A 15,170-nucleotide genomic window follows, 5' to 3' on the forward strand; every position below is an offset into this window, starting at 1 on the left:
CTTTTTTTTTTTTTTCATTAAAACTGCTCCAGTTTGGGATATTCCTGCATTAATTATAACATCAATAAAGGTGTCTTAACAAAGGCAGATGTCAGCCTTTTCATATAAATAGTAGCATGTTGATCTGTTGATTGCAAATGTCCTTTGTTTAAGACAAATGCAAAGATTGGGACTGGGGTTGAAAAGAAGAAAAATTTTAATCAGTGCATATTCTTGCCCCTTGTTTAATTCAGTCTCAACTTACTACACGTGATTTCTCATGGGCCTTAGACAAACTCCCACAGAGCACTGAAAGAAAACACAATTTCTAGAACACATGTAATGTCATATAGTGTAACAAAGTGAGCATGTGGGTGTCCTTGGATCATTTCTTTATTATTTATTTGAGAGAGAGAGTGAGCGAGCACAAGTGGGGAGAGAGCGAAAGACAGAATCTCAGGCAAACTCCCGGCAGAGCACAGAGCCAGACCCAGGCTCTATCTAATGACCCTGAGATCAGGACCTGAGCTGAAACCAATAGTAAGTTGGAGGCTTAAGTGACTGCACCACCTAGGCGCCCCTCCTTGGATCATTTCTATGAATTCCCTGAGGATAAATTTGTTAAATTGGCTATGAATTGCATTTGGTTATCTGTGGCTGTCTTTGACTCTCATAAAAGAGGTCTGACTACATAGGCTTAAATACATAATGTACGATTGTCTCAAGCAATACCAAGTACAGAGGTCAGAAATTGATGGTATAGGTTCAGCTGCTCAAGGAGAACAGGGCCAAGTCTGTGGTACCTCTTGATCTTTGTCTCATAAGCCACAAATGGCTTCCAGAGTTCCTTCTAGCCAATAGCAGGAAGGAGAATATTCATAAAGTTATATGGTACTTTCCTGGATGTCCCACAAACTTCTGCTTCATCTTATTAACCACCTCTGTCTTCAAAAGGATCAAAAAGAGGTGAGCACAATGCTGGGATTTTATTAATCAAGGAGAAATAAATGGATAGAGAAAGTAAGATGTCTCTTACACAAATACCTTATCAAATTGTGGTAAAAGTTAAATGAGACATGTATGTGACTCTTATTACTAGAGGAAGTTGGTATTTATAGATTTTAAACACTTTATTCTCTGTCAGGAAAAATAGCGTAAAACTGGAAAATGTTGATTCAGGAAAGTCTCTCAGGCTGAATTATATCTAATTTTGGGTTGTGCCAAGTGGTATAGAAAACATCAGAATGAACATATTATATCATCTTAGGTCATATATTATAATGTAATATTTAAGTGGAAAATTTTGTACATAAATACAATGCCTTCCTTCCACTGTACCCATCATTCACCCACTCTGCATGTGCATGTGTGTATATGCTTCTGTCTGTCTATCTATCTATCTGTCTATCAAATAACATAAACCTCCATCTAGGTAAACTATGGTACAAGATATTTAAGAAAAACAAAACTGATAGTAGAATTTTTTTAACAAAATCTGAGTTTTGAAAAAGACATTAAAGTAAGTATTAAAATATGAATTTCTGAAGTGATAATATAAAATTACAAACTTACTGTGATCTACCAAGTTTACCTTTAGTAATTACCTTAGTAATTTCTGTAAAGATACACTTTGCATAGATTGTCTCCACATATGAACGCAGATTTTAAATTTCCTTTTATTGACATCTAAGAGATGAATCAGTCATCATTTATTCCATTTATCTGTATTTACCATCTACTCGTGCTGGCACCTAAGGGACTAGGGGGGGAAAAAAGCACATTCCTAGATTCCAGGAGCTCACATTTTGGTGAGTGAGGTAAAACAGTAAACAAAGTAAGGTGGTTTATCCCAGATGGAGGTGGGAGAGGAAATGTCTTTTGAATGATCCATGGAGGTGGTGATACGGAAGCTAAACCTTGAGAGATGGGAAAGAATCCACCAAACACATAAGTGAAGAGGATAATTTGAGCAAAGACTGATAGGTTGAAGAAGATATATCTTATTCTAGGGATTACACAAGTAGGTCTGCTAAAAAACACTTTCAGAAATATAGCCAGAGGAAGAATTATGAATTTTGTATGACATACTAAGTAATAAGTAGTTTACCCAGTAGGCAATGAGGAGTCATGCATAATAGCAAACAAGTGCCTCACTCGTAGTTATATTCTACCATGATTGAGTGCAAGAGACAGGTTTTAGGCAGAGTTCAGTTCTTATGTCATATCAGAGGTAAGAAATTATGAGACTATAAATACTGGAAGATAAACTGTAGATAGATATGAATGACTGCACTGGTAAGATAATTACAAAAAGAAATGATCATGTTGCTGATTAATTAGATATGGTTCTTTTTTTTTTAAAGATTATTTATTATTTATTTATTTATTTATTTATTTATATGACACAGAGAGAGAGAGAGATCACAAGTAGGCAGAGAGGCAGCCAGAGAGAGAGAGAGGGGAAAGCAGGCTCCCCGCTGAGCAGAGAGCCTGATGTGGGGCTCAATCTCAGGACCCTGAGATCATGACCTGAGACAAAGGCAGAGGCTTTAACCCACTGAGCCACCCAGGCACCCCTATTAGATATGGTTCTTAAGGAAGGAGTTCAGAATTCTTTGGTGTTGTCAAGTAAAAGATTTAATGTAAGAAGGATTTTGGTGCAAGAAGAAGATGACTTAAGCTTGTAGTAAGCTTGATTTTGAGAATTTCTATGGCATTTTCAGATGTGATCCGGTAAATACTGAAAAACCCAGCCTCATACTAAGAGAGAGAGAGAGAGAGATTGCAGCAGACACTATAAATTCAAAGATCACTGGTGTCAAGTTGGAAAATAAAGCTGTAACTGTGGATGTACTGGAGTGGAGAATGATGAAAACGTAAGTTCAAAGTTGGAATTCTAGTAAAACTAATAGGTAAATATAGAAGCAACATACAGAGTTTATCAGATAACAGTTACTCTGAGAAAGTTTCACTGAAAAATACCCCTCTGGGCTGATTTAAATATTCAAATGCAATATTTCCATAATTTCCTGTATTTATAACACAAATAATATCAATAGAACCGTCAATTTAAATTTACTTTTCTGTATCTTCCACTAAAATGGTGCATCTTTCTGTGTCAATTTCTAACTGACACTTTTTTCCTGATGCCTAACAGAGGTACATAGTAATCACTGAATTTAAAAAAAAAAAGAAGAATTTTATTGCACTGATTATTAGGCAAATCAGGAGAGAGTGGTGCCTTAGAAACCAAAATAGAATATTTTCAATAAAGAAGGATGAAAAACATCAAGTCCCATGAAGAACATAAATCAGATATCTATAGTTAAGTGTCTATTGAATGTTCTAGAATTTGTTATTATGTTATTTTTGGGTATGTTCTTGAAAATGAAAGCATCATATTTCAAGTAGGTGTTTTTCTTTTTCATTGTGTAATTATAGTATGTTATTAAACTATTTAAGATGTGGTTATTGTAGTGCACATTTATCTTTTTGTCTACCCAACAACTGAATCTCCATCTTGTGTTCAAGGTATAACTATCCTCGTGAGGCAAAGTCTACCTTGCACTAGAGAAGAGAAATATAAATAATTTCAGACTTACCTACAGCTGGGGAGTGGGCAAATGCAGCTATATGCTTCTTCCATGTCTCGGGTACCCTGGCTCAGTGAATACCATTAAACTATTAATCAAATAAGTGGCCATGACAAGCAATTCTTAATTATTTCAACGATGATTATCTCATCTGTGTATTAATCATCGCCTTTGTCTTTTTCTTCTTTCATTCACCTTTGAGGACAAAAAAAAAAAAGAAAAGAAAGGAGAAACTTGGAATGTTCCTATTTATTAAATTTAGTAGGTGGAAAGTTGAAATAATGGTTAATATGAGATATTTGGATCAATGATGTATTTGACATGTCTATAATTTTCCTATCTCTTATTTCTATATATGACTAAAAAGAGAGTTCTATTTTTACATATATAAATTATCTGTGTGTGCATCTATTTTAGTTCAGAAATCACATCAATTATAAAATTATCTCTAGATATTTATAATAGGAAATACTTTAGACTTTCAGTGGCACTGATCTTTTAAAGTGCCACTTAGGGTTCACTGTGATAACAGCTCACTTTCTCAGTTTTAGTTAAGTGGACTCATAACAGTTGGCATCTTACCCATTTGAAAGTGTTGGCATAAAAAAATTTTGAATCATAACCTTGAGCTATCGAAGTAAAAATCAATCTCAATCATTACTTTTGGCAGATTTATAGGTAAACCTAAACTGAAAACATTTAAAAGCAAAAAGATAACAAGGTTTAAAGAACTTGGAACATTTATATGGGAGCAGCAAATCAGGCTTTGCTGTGGCAGCATTGGAACCAGATTTGGCAAGTAGAGAAGTAGTTATTTTCCGAGCTTAACAAATAAATACACTTGGCACTTTATGAGTAATTGAGTAATTAATAAAATAGATGAGTAATTATCTTATTGGTTGTTTTTATAAAATAAAGTTGGACCACAGTGAGGAGGAGGAATTTAGTTTTATATTTTGGGAAGGGTATTAATTACATGTAATTAAATTCTACCAGAGAAGAATTGCATCACCTAATGATATTAAGCCTATGAATTTCTGTAGGAATTCCTTTGAAAATTGATGAGCAAGCACTTCGTTTGTTTAATGAGTTCAGAAGTATAATTGTGGGATTAAGTCAATTATATTATGGTATGAATTTATTCCTACTTTGGAGATGTCAATCTTAATTTTTCTATCGATTAACATTTTATTTTGTGATAGTTTTTTCGAAGTGCACAAGATGCAAACTGAATACAATGAGTAACACTTGACATCATGCACTTTGTGCCACAAAACAAATTAGAAATACCTCTAGGTATTAATATGGATAATATTTGATAACACAAGAATATAATTTAAAATATCTGGATTTTAAAAAAAAAAGCAAAAAGAAATAATAAGTACAGAAGATGCCAAAACCATTGCCTGGCTGTTCTAGCAATTTCCTCCTCCTTGTCACAATTTTAAGTCCATTTTAATCTTACTCCAGTGAACCCATTCCTGATCTGACCTGCTTCATTATTCAGGTGTAATTGTGGTCTATTGGCATGACTCTACTTGCTTGGCTTTAGCTGCTAGAAAGCAATTATACCTGATCATTCTGGTAGTTATTGCCTGCCCAGGACCTGCCAAGATATCCCCAAATATCATGACAATTTTGTTCAAGGGAAGAGAGAAAGGAAGAGAAAACGATTTCATTTCTACATTTGCATCTCTTTGGGGAACAACAACTGTGATGTTTATTTCTTTGCAACATTTTCTTTTTGCTGATTTTCCTACTATTCATGGGTATAATGCCTGTCAGAACTGGGTGCCCCTCAAATTCTGTTTCTCTGTGGTTTCTACAGGATTCGGTTCTCTAGTATATATCCAGCTAACCCAGCTATTATTTCTTGGGATATGGTTTACTCTTATCCACTTCCAATCTAAAGCCAAACTTTTATAATGCAGGTTGCAAAACAGACTAATGTAATTGGAGTATGTGGTCAGTTTCACATTGCTTCCCACCTTGCTTTCTCGCCAAGTTGACCTGATGTTCACTATTTCCTCTACTCTTGTTGATGGCTCTTGATTTTGTACTCCCATCAGTTTTAATGAGTACACTGGTGTTTCATACTGCTGGGATGGAGGACAGATTTGATTTAAACTGAAGAATGCTTGACAGTGATATCAACAGTCCCAAATGACACCAAAACCAACAGATACATGGGAACGTTTGGGAAACTAACCCAATCTTTGTGGAAAGGAGCTAAATAATAGAATTTTCATGCTCTCTCACCTTTTGGATTATTATGCATACATATCAGAAGTTACTTTTTGGTCCAGTTATTTTGCTTATATATTTTCTTTCAGCATATAAATTAAATACATTATTTTTTCTTTATTCCTACCAGACTGAACCAAGAGGGCATTTTGAAAGAAGAAAACTGCTGCTACTTAAAAAGCAGATTCAAATGTATCAATAAATCATTCTCACTTAGAGTCAGCCATGCTCAAGATCCTGTTGGTTTCATGGGTATAAGTAATAAAATCTAAAGTTTGCCTTCCAGGAACTTGAAGTCAGTTTGTGGAGAAAGATGTATGTCGTTTCAGCTATAAACACAAATATAAAAGAACTAATGGTCAAGGCAGGTTATGATCATTGTCAGAGTCTGTGTGGCCTCATCCGCATCACACATGTCCAGTGGTCCCCAGGCTTGCCCTGCCTCCAGAGCCAGCAGGGCCCCTGCTCAGTCACCTAGGACAGCTTCTCTTAAATCAGCGATGTGGGAATTTGGAAGTAATTTTCTGATGCTGTAGGCTATCTCTTTACCTTACTATTTGATCGCATTTCTGCCTGTCCCATCACCTAGGGTTGTTTCTAACTTCTGTCCTTACAGTTGGCTTCATTCCCACTTGCTTCCTCTCACTAGCTCGGCCTCTCCTTCCTTTCAGCATGCCATATGGCCAGTGGTGCACAAGAGTCTATGCTAATCCTTTTATGACTGTGAGTGCCAAATCTGTACTGTAGCTTAAAAACTTTACAGGAATTAAAATAAGTGAGACATTACTCTGGATCAGGTTATCGGGGTCTTGATCTGCCTGGAAATCAGAACATATAAAGAAAATGGGAGGGCTTTCGAGGTAGGGAGAATAATGTGTCAAGTGGAAGACATGAAAATGTTTAAGTGCAGAATGATGATAGGAATCTGCTTAGACAAGAGGGCTAATGGAAACATAGATGAAAATATAGTTTGGGGCTACATTGGGGATGTTCTTTAAGTTAAGATGTTGCAGTTACATTGTATACGATAGAAAATGATTGAAGATTTTTGAACTCAGAGATACCATATTTAAAGCAACAGTCCAAGTATTTGGTTATGTAAGCATGTTTAATATTGTTTACTTGCCTTGCTTAGTTACCTTGTTGTATCGAAGAGATGTGATGATCTTCAAAATGTTATAACCGGAGCCATTATAACTGGCATATATCATCAATTTTTACAATTTAGATTATATAAAAAAAAAAAGCTAAGCAGTAACATGTAACTGCTATCCATCCCTCCCTGTATTTACCTGCTTTTCTATGTCACTTTGCATTGTCTTGTCCTAAAGGCAGAGTACAGTTCCCACTCATTGATGTCAGACTTGACCATGTGATTTGCCTGAAGCAATATTGTGTGCCAGTTCTGAGCCTAGACCATAAGAGATCTTGCATATTTTTATACTCATTTCCTTTGACCTTCCCCCACCTCTCATACTAGTTCTCTGGTCAATGGAAAATGAAAGATATGGAGCAAATCTAACCCTAACTTGCAACTTAAAGCCAAGCCCAGTTGAGTTCAACCTAGATACACTAACACACAGCTGACAAGCAGACATGTGGACAAGAATAAATTATGTGTGTTTTAAACCACCATCTGTTTGGGTAGGATTAAACAACATCCTTTTTTAAATAGCTGACACATACACCTTTTTTTTTTTTAAACTAACAGAGGAATATAATCTAAACATATATGTGAATAGTTTACCATGTGTCAGAAATGCTAAACCAAAATATTGTAACTATTTCTGGGAATCATTACATGAGAGAGAATACCAACAATCAGACTCATGGGGAAACTTAATATTTTGCAAATCCAGAAGAAGTGAAGGAACCAAGAAGATATAAGTTGCAGGAGAAAACATGAAGGCAGGAAGAGAGAAATACAAATTCACATATTTGGACATATATCTGTTAACAAGTAATTAAAATCTGTTTCAGATTGACTCAGTATCAAAGAATTCATATACCTGGAAGTTGTGAGTTAGGAAGAGTTTCAGACTGAACTCAAAAAGATCTCCAGCTTCATTTCTCTTATTCCTTATGCACTAACTTTGCCTTCATAATGTTTTTCAAAGCATACGATTGCTGTTAGTAACTGTGAAAAGGGTTTATGTGTTCATTTCCAGGTGAAAGAAAGTATGTTACTTTCAGACCTTTCTTTAGAGTAAGAAAACACTTTCCCAGAGTTCTCAGAAAACCTTTCTTTGCTTCTCACTGACCAGGATTGGGATCATACCAGTCGTAGTAATGCGGTGGTAACTTGACCAAAAGAAAGTCATTTTCACCGAGTTCTGTCATGTAAATGCTCCCATGATGGTTATTTCAAGCTACCAGTGTTACACTAGTGAAGACAGAATAGGGAAGAGATGTGCACAGTCATCTCTTGTGAGGCATTTCCAGCACACTAGTGGGCATCTGCCCATTCTTAAAACAGTCATTGGACTAATAAATGGGCTTGCTCTTCTTATTAATAACCACACAGTGAAAAAATCCTGAATTTCTAAATTTGAAATAAATCTGTATTGCTTTTAAAAGATAGAAAAACACATTACTTAAAAGGAAAGATTATGCCAATGAGAAAATATTTACTAAAAAGTAAGCATCATTGTGTTGCTTCATTTGGGTACAGAATTTATACAGAGAACTTCTGAATTATTCTCAGTTTTAATATTATATAATTTATTTTTAATATTTAATGTATTTTAATATTTTATAGTTTAGAATTTTACTATTTTAATATAGTGAGTCATATAGTCATAAAGAGCATTTAGAATAATTCTCCTTAGAAATTAATATTCAGTTCAACATTAATTGCATATCTACTATGTTCTAGATATTACAATTGTATTCTGGAAATAAAAATAAAAACCTGAAATGATGCCTGCCATCAGGCAAATTTAATGGAGGAAATAGACAGATATGCTAGGGATTAACATAGACCACTGGATGGCACATGTGCCTTCTTTGGACAGTTACCTGTTTTTATAAACAAAGATTTTTTGGAACACATCTACCCCCATTGTTATGTATTTTCCTATAGCTGCTATCACACTACAAGGATAGACTTGGATAGTAGCAACAGAGACCATTTGGCCCACAAAGCTGAAAATATTTACTATATGGCACTTTACATGCAAAGTTTGCAGACCCCTTACAGGGCGCATGGCAGTCACTGAAATATACACCAGAGGAACAAGAAACACAAATAAGGGTGTCTGTAACCAATGTCATTCACTGAGAGGGCTTCTTAAGCAGAAAGTGATGGAAACTCAGTATCAGTGCTCTAATTCCCCAAATCTGAGTGACGGTCCATATGTGGATAAACATCTTGAGGGTTAGCTAAACCTAGGAGATATTTTAGACATGGCATGGCAAAGAGTGTTAATTAAGTACAGCCATATTCACTGTGGTTTGTGAATTGTTATTTGATTCTGCCAAACATGAAATGATTAAATCATGGATTGTTTCATTTGTTTATTTATTTATTTATTTATTAAGATTTTTATTTATTTATCAGAGAGAGAGGGAGAGAGAGAACGAGCACAGGCAGACAGAATGGCAGGCAGAGGCAGAGGGAGAAGCAGGCTCCCTGCCGAGCAAGGAGCCTGATATGGGACTCGATCCCAGGACGCTGGGATCATGACCTGAGCCAAAGGCAGCTGCTTAACCAACTGAGTCACCCAGGCGTCCTGGATTGTTTCATTTAAAGCGGTCAAATTTAAGGTAAAACTCTCTAAGTGTGACTTTTTATTTAAGGGCCACTGTTCGTTTGCTGCCGTTCTTGTACTATGTCATATAAAATCCGTCTTTCCAAAGTACCTCTTTTTCTCAGAGGAAAGGTCTTCTGTATCTTAAATTATTTTCTTGATTTGTTCTTTGACTTCCATTGTGATTACTCATATAATAGTAAATTTAAAAGAGCCTGAATACATTCAACACAATTATAGTACCATGTTATTGCTTAATCATTTAATGAACATTTTTTCCTAAATTATTCTGATCTGTGTTCCAAAAAGGAAAAGACCAAAAGCTTAAAAACTTATTAAAAGGGGATTCTGGCTGGCTCAGGCAGGGGAGCATGTAACTCTTGACTGCAGGGTTGTGAGTTCAGGCCCCATGCTGGGTGTAGATATTACTTAAAAATAAGATCTTTTTTTAAAAAGTGCTCTTATTTATTCTTCACTATTCTGACTTTGATCCACTTTAATAATATGCATGCATTTATAAAACTTTTTTAAAAAGATTTTATTTATTTATTTGACAGAGAGAGATCACAAGTAGGCAGAGCAGCAGGCAGAAACAGAGGGGGAAGCAGGCTCCCTGCTGAGCAGAAAGCCTAATGCAGGGCTCAATCCCAGGACCCTGAGATTGTGACCTAAATCCTAGGACCCTGAGATCATGACCTGAGCCGGAAGCAGGGGCTCAACTCACTGAGCCACCCAGGCACCCCATAACCCCTTTTTATCTAACTCATTTTGCATCCAAATTTTATATGTCAGAAAAAAAATCAAAAGTGTTTTTTTCAGATGCATCAATCAGTCAGTAATAAAAGCTGTTGTTAAAGTAATTAGATTCTGAATCTCCAAAATGAAGAGCATGCTTACTGTTTGTTTTCTTAATTCAATAAAGAAAAGCATAATATGAAATTATTCATGTGCTTGAGGGAAGAGGAGAATTCATAATTCCTAATGGTCCTGGTATCATGATCCCCTTTTCCCCATACCTACTGCTTCACTTCCTGTGCCCCAATAAACAATCCCAGGCTTACCATCTCAATCAGATTCTCCTTGTTCCCCCCATCCAAGCTGCTGTAGTCTTCTTCCTCACAGTAAGTAATAGCCCTGTCCTCTCAGTGTGACCAGTTAAAAAAGGGAGTCATCCCAGTACCTTTGCTCTCAGCTCCCCCCAGATTGTTTGCCAACTAGTAGAGACGAGTTTCTCTACGTTCCAAGTATTTACCAAATCCAACTGCTCCTAACCATCTGTATAGATACCATATTACCTTCATCTCTGGTCCAAATTACCACAATCTTTGGTTAACATTAGTGTAATATTCTCTTAATCAGTCTCATTTGTTCAGCCCTTTGACCTCTAATGTTTATTCTCAGCACAACAATCTAGGTATTTCATTTGTTATTTACTTGAGGATGTCATACTTTTTTTTTTTAGAATAAAGATTTATTTATTAGAGAGAACACATGCAGAGGAGCACATGGATGGGGAGGGGCAAAGGGAGAGGGAGAGAGAGTCTTGAGCAGATTCTTCATTGTGGGCAGAGTCTAACATGGAGCATGATTCCACGACCCTGAGATCACAACCTGAGCTGAAGCCAAGAGTTGGACACTTAACCAACTTCACCACCCAGGCACTATTTTTTTCTTTTTTGTTAATTATATACTTTTTTATTTTTAGGTTATTTATTTAGTAATCGCCACCACAATCTGGGGCTCAAACTCACAACCCTGAGATCAAGAGTCACATGCTCTTCTGACTGAACCAGCCAGGTGCCCCAGAGGTCATACTTCTTTTCACAACATGGAAATGCAATGGTTCTGCATCATTCTTAGTATAAAAGCCAAAATAATTTAAGTGGCATATGTGCTCTGACTCCCTGCTCTCTCTCTGAAGTCAGTTTTTCCATTAGGTGAAATTGGAATAAATATGTTGTATTTTGCTTTAAGTTGAATCAAAAGCATTAAACCCAACAGAAAGGAAAAAAAGTACTATGGTTATATAAATGATATTCGCTGAAAAGTTATTTTAGGCCACACATATTCTTTTGATCACAATGAGGTGGAAGTTTTCCGTAAACAAAGATTGTCATCCATGAGCTTCACCTACGCAGTATTCCCAATTGAATGTGAGGCCAGATTCTTCATTTCATCCACCCACATTCAAGAGCTCTGAGAATCTGAATCTCCAATAATCATAATGTTTATGATTTCCAGCATCAATATTTTAACTTGGTGATTGATAGGCTGCTATCTTGAACATTCTACACCTAAGGTCCCTGTAGGAAACATAGTGCAAGGATGACTATCATGGGTAGAATTTGTGGGTCTATGGGGAAATGGGAACATAGTGCCCTTTTGTCGTATTTAGGACTAAAAAGGACAAGTTACTTCTGATTACATCAATGGAGAAGGACATATCAATAACATAAAAATAAGATTATTAATCAAAAAGACATGATTTTAATCAGGTGGTATACAAACTTAACTTGTTCTCCCTCAAAACGGTTCTCCGTGATGCCCAGCAATTGACAGTATAACATGGGGATCAAAAGTGCAGACTCTTGAACCAGACATTTTGGTATGAACCCTGCCTCTGCTCCTTATAACAGCTATGCTCTGTGCCTCCATCTCCTTACAAATTTAGTAATACTCATCTCCCAAGGTTAATTTACCATGAAGCCAATGGAACTTAAACTTTGGGACTCATCACATGTTTAAATTCTTATCCAAATGTGGAGGGAAATTGGGGCTAACTGGAAGCATTTTACAGAAGTTATTTCCAAAAATTTAAGTGAAGTTTCTCAAAAGAAAAGGATCAGCTCCAACACTCCAGCGATTCCTCAGGGTATCTTTCCACACCATGTAAATATGCATTTTCATACCTAGGTTCATAATTTCATACTATTTTTTTCATAAAGAGTACTTGCATTAGCCTCAGGTACTACAAAATCTAGACTCCCCCTTGCCTACTGCCTAGGATTTTTGTGAGGATTAGAGAAGGTAATATGTTTTAAGTACTTAGAACAATGTCTGACATGCAGGTAGAAAATGTTAGCCATTATTATAAATAGGTTGCTTAACAATGACTACATGTTGATTAGTTATATAATTTTGTGAAAAGGAATTCATTTTGAATGGCAGTATCAAGGGTCTGAAGCCTCACTTGAGGACATTCCCAAAGTTTTCCCAAATCAAGAAACAAATAGAAAGATTAGACCTCTACTGACTGAAGTTCACTGATCACTAAACTCCTGTTAGTTCAATTAGAATGCTCAAGTGTCAGAATCCAATGTCCACTTGTTGAAAATATCTGAGTGTGGTTTTAAATCTTAAAAAGTACAATTTAATATAATTTGTTTTTTTTTAAATTATTCCCTCCCCTCCATTACCTGTACTCTTGACTCTTAGAAGGATTAATCATTTCTGTTAACATCTATCTAATATTTCATATATATTTGTTTAGGTTTACAACCTGCATAATTTCCCCAATTTTATCTTCTAGAATACTAGCTTGGTCTTTATTTCTGTCTAGCTAGTATTTACTCTGTGCTTTGAATTATGATTTTTAATCACATAAATTATATATTAATTTCCTGGACTTCTTTTCTTTCTCTTAGTCTTTTCAGAATTATTTATTTTTGTTTGTAATTACCATATAAATTCAAAGTATTTGACATCATATAATTTTATTATTTTACCTAAATTTTGTTTGGTTAATTTTGGTTTCGATATGGATATATGTGTGTGAACACACACACCTGCATGTGTGTAGTTTAGGTTTTCGTTTTCATTTTTTTTTTCATGACCATTAGTTTTTTATTATTTTATAGTTGGCTTTTTTTCTGCTCTGTATGCATGGATGGTGGAATAGGTTAATTAATTAAGGCACCTAGATTTTCTGCAGTTAATGGAGAATTGTTTCTTCAATATTTTTTCTTGATTTGGACTGTTGACATCAGTGTCTGGAGGGCACTTTATGCTAAGAGTGGAACACATTAGAATAGTTTACTATACTAGCTAAAAGGGGTTTTCCTTCATTCCATGCATTTATACTTTCCCACCGTAACACCTTCTTTTGTGGAAATATTGGACATAAATTAAATTCTGCTTCTCTGTCAGCCCCAGATATCATGAGTAGGATCTCTTTTATTTGACGATTGCACCCATTTTTCAAATACTAAAATCTTGGGTCAAGTGCACGTTTCTTTTACTCTTCTGCTTAGGAAAGGAGAAGCTGATAGTCTAATAGCTTTTCAGAATGCTAATTCTTAATGAATTGCTCCAGTGACTAACTGTGGTAATTTCGAAGACAGCAGCCAGTTTACCTGAATATTCACAATCTTATATATTCCCCTTCCTTGATGAAACTGGGCTGGCTGTGTGATTCACTTAATTCAATGGCATGTGATGAGAGGATGTGCTAGTTCCAGGCCTACACTTTGAGAAGGCCTGACAACTTTGCTTTTGTGCTCTTGGGAGTGCTGAGCTGTTACAAACGAAAGTAATTTGACTGTTCTACTGGAGAGGTGTTTATAAAGACCACGTGGAAAAGTTATAAGGAGGAGAGGCCCTTAGACTATATAGAAAGAGCAGGAGATTCCGTCATCCTAGTATCCCGAGCTCAGCTCTTCAGCTGTCTCCTTCTATCACCAGACACAAATGAGGCATCTTGGATAATCCAGTCCCATTGAGCCGCTAGATGTTTGCAACTCAAGCTGGAATCACATGGAACAAACTACCCAACTGAGCCAGTCAGCTCATACCATTGTGAAAAAAACAAAAACAAAAACAAAAAAAACCCACTGATGATGACAATGACAACAACAAAACAGTTGTTCTCTTAAATTACTAAGTTTTTGAAGGATATTTATATTTTTACTTAACAATACACTCCTATTTTAAGAATCTCCAGAATTCTCTTGGGAAGATCTTGACTCATCAGCTGAAAATCCACTATCCTTCCATAATAATCTATGCCTTATTCTCTCTATTTTCCAGAAAATTTAAAAGAAAAAAAAAGGTTCCCAGTGGCATCCTTCTTATTTTTCCTGACCTACAATATACATTTCATATATTTTCTGTAATTTCAGTGATACTCTGAAAAGAAGGCAAGGTCATCAATGTTCTCAGTTTACCATTATGAAGTAGAGGCCAGTAGGTACATTATTTTAATCTCCAATTTTATAGATGATAAAACTGATGACTTAGAAATTTAAATAGCTTACTTAAAATCACAATTAGTCACATCTGATATCCAAATTGTTCCTATATTAAATAGTATATTCAGAGAGAGTAAAAGTAGAACAGCAGTATATTTGAAAATTGTATTTTATTACTCTCTCTCTGTCTCTCTCTCTCTCTCTGAAGATCACCCACCTCATTCCAGAAGTGGTGCACGTCATATCCACTTACCATTTGTTTGTCAGAACATGTCATAAGGCTCCAAACTAACTTTAGGGGAAATTAAGAAAAGTTAGGCAACTCAATAAATACATGTTGAGTACTAATTGACTACTCACACTGCTTGATTAAGTGGCCCACTTGAGTCATCTTGAGAAGACCCTGTCTGCTGGCTAAA

The sequence above is a fragment of the Mustela nigripes genome, chromosome X, assembly GCF_022355385.1.
Source record: "Mustela nigripes isolate SB6536 chromosome X, MUSNIG.SB6536, whole genome shotgun sequence".
NCBI lineage: Eukaryota > Metazoa > Chordata > Mammalia > Carnivora > Mustelidae > Mustela > Mustela nigripes.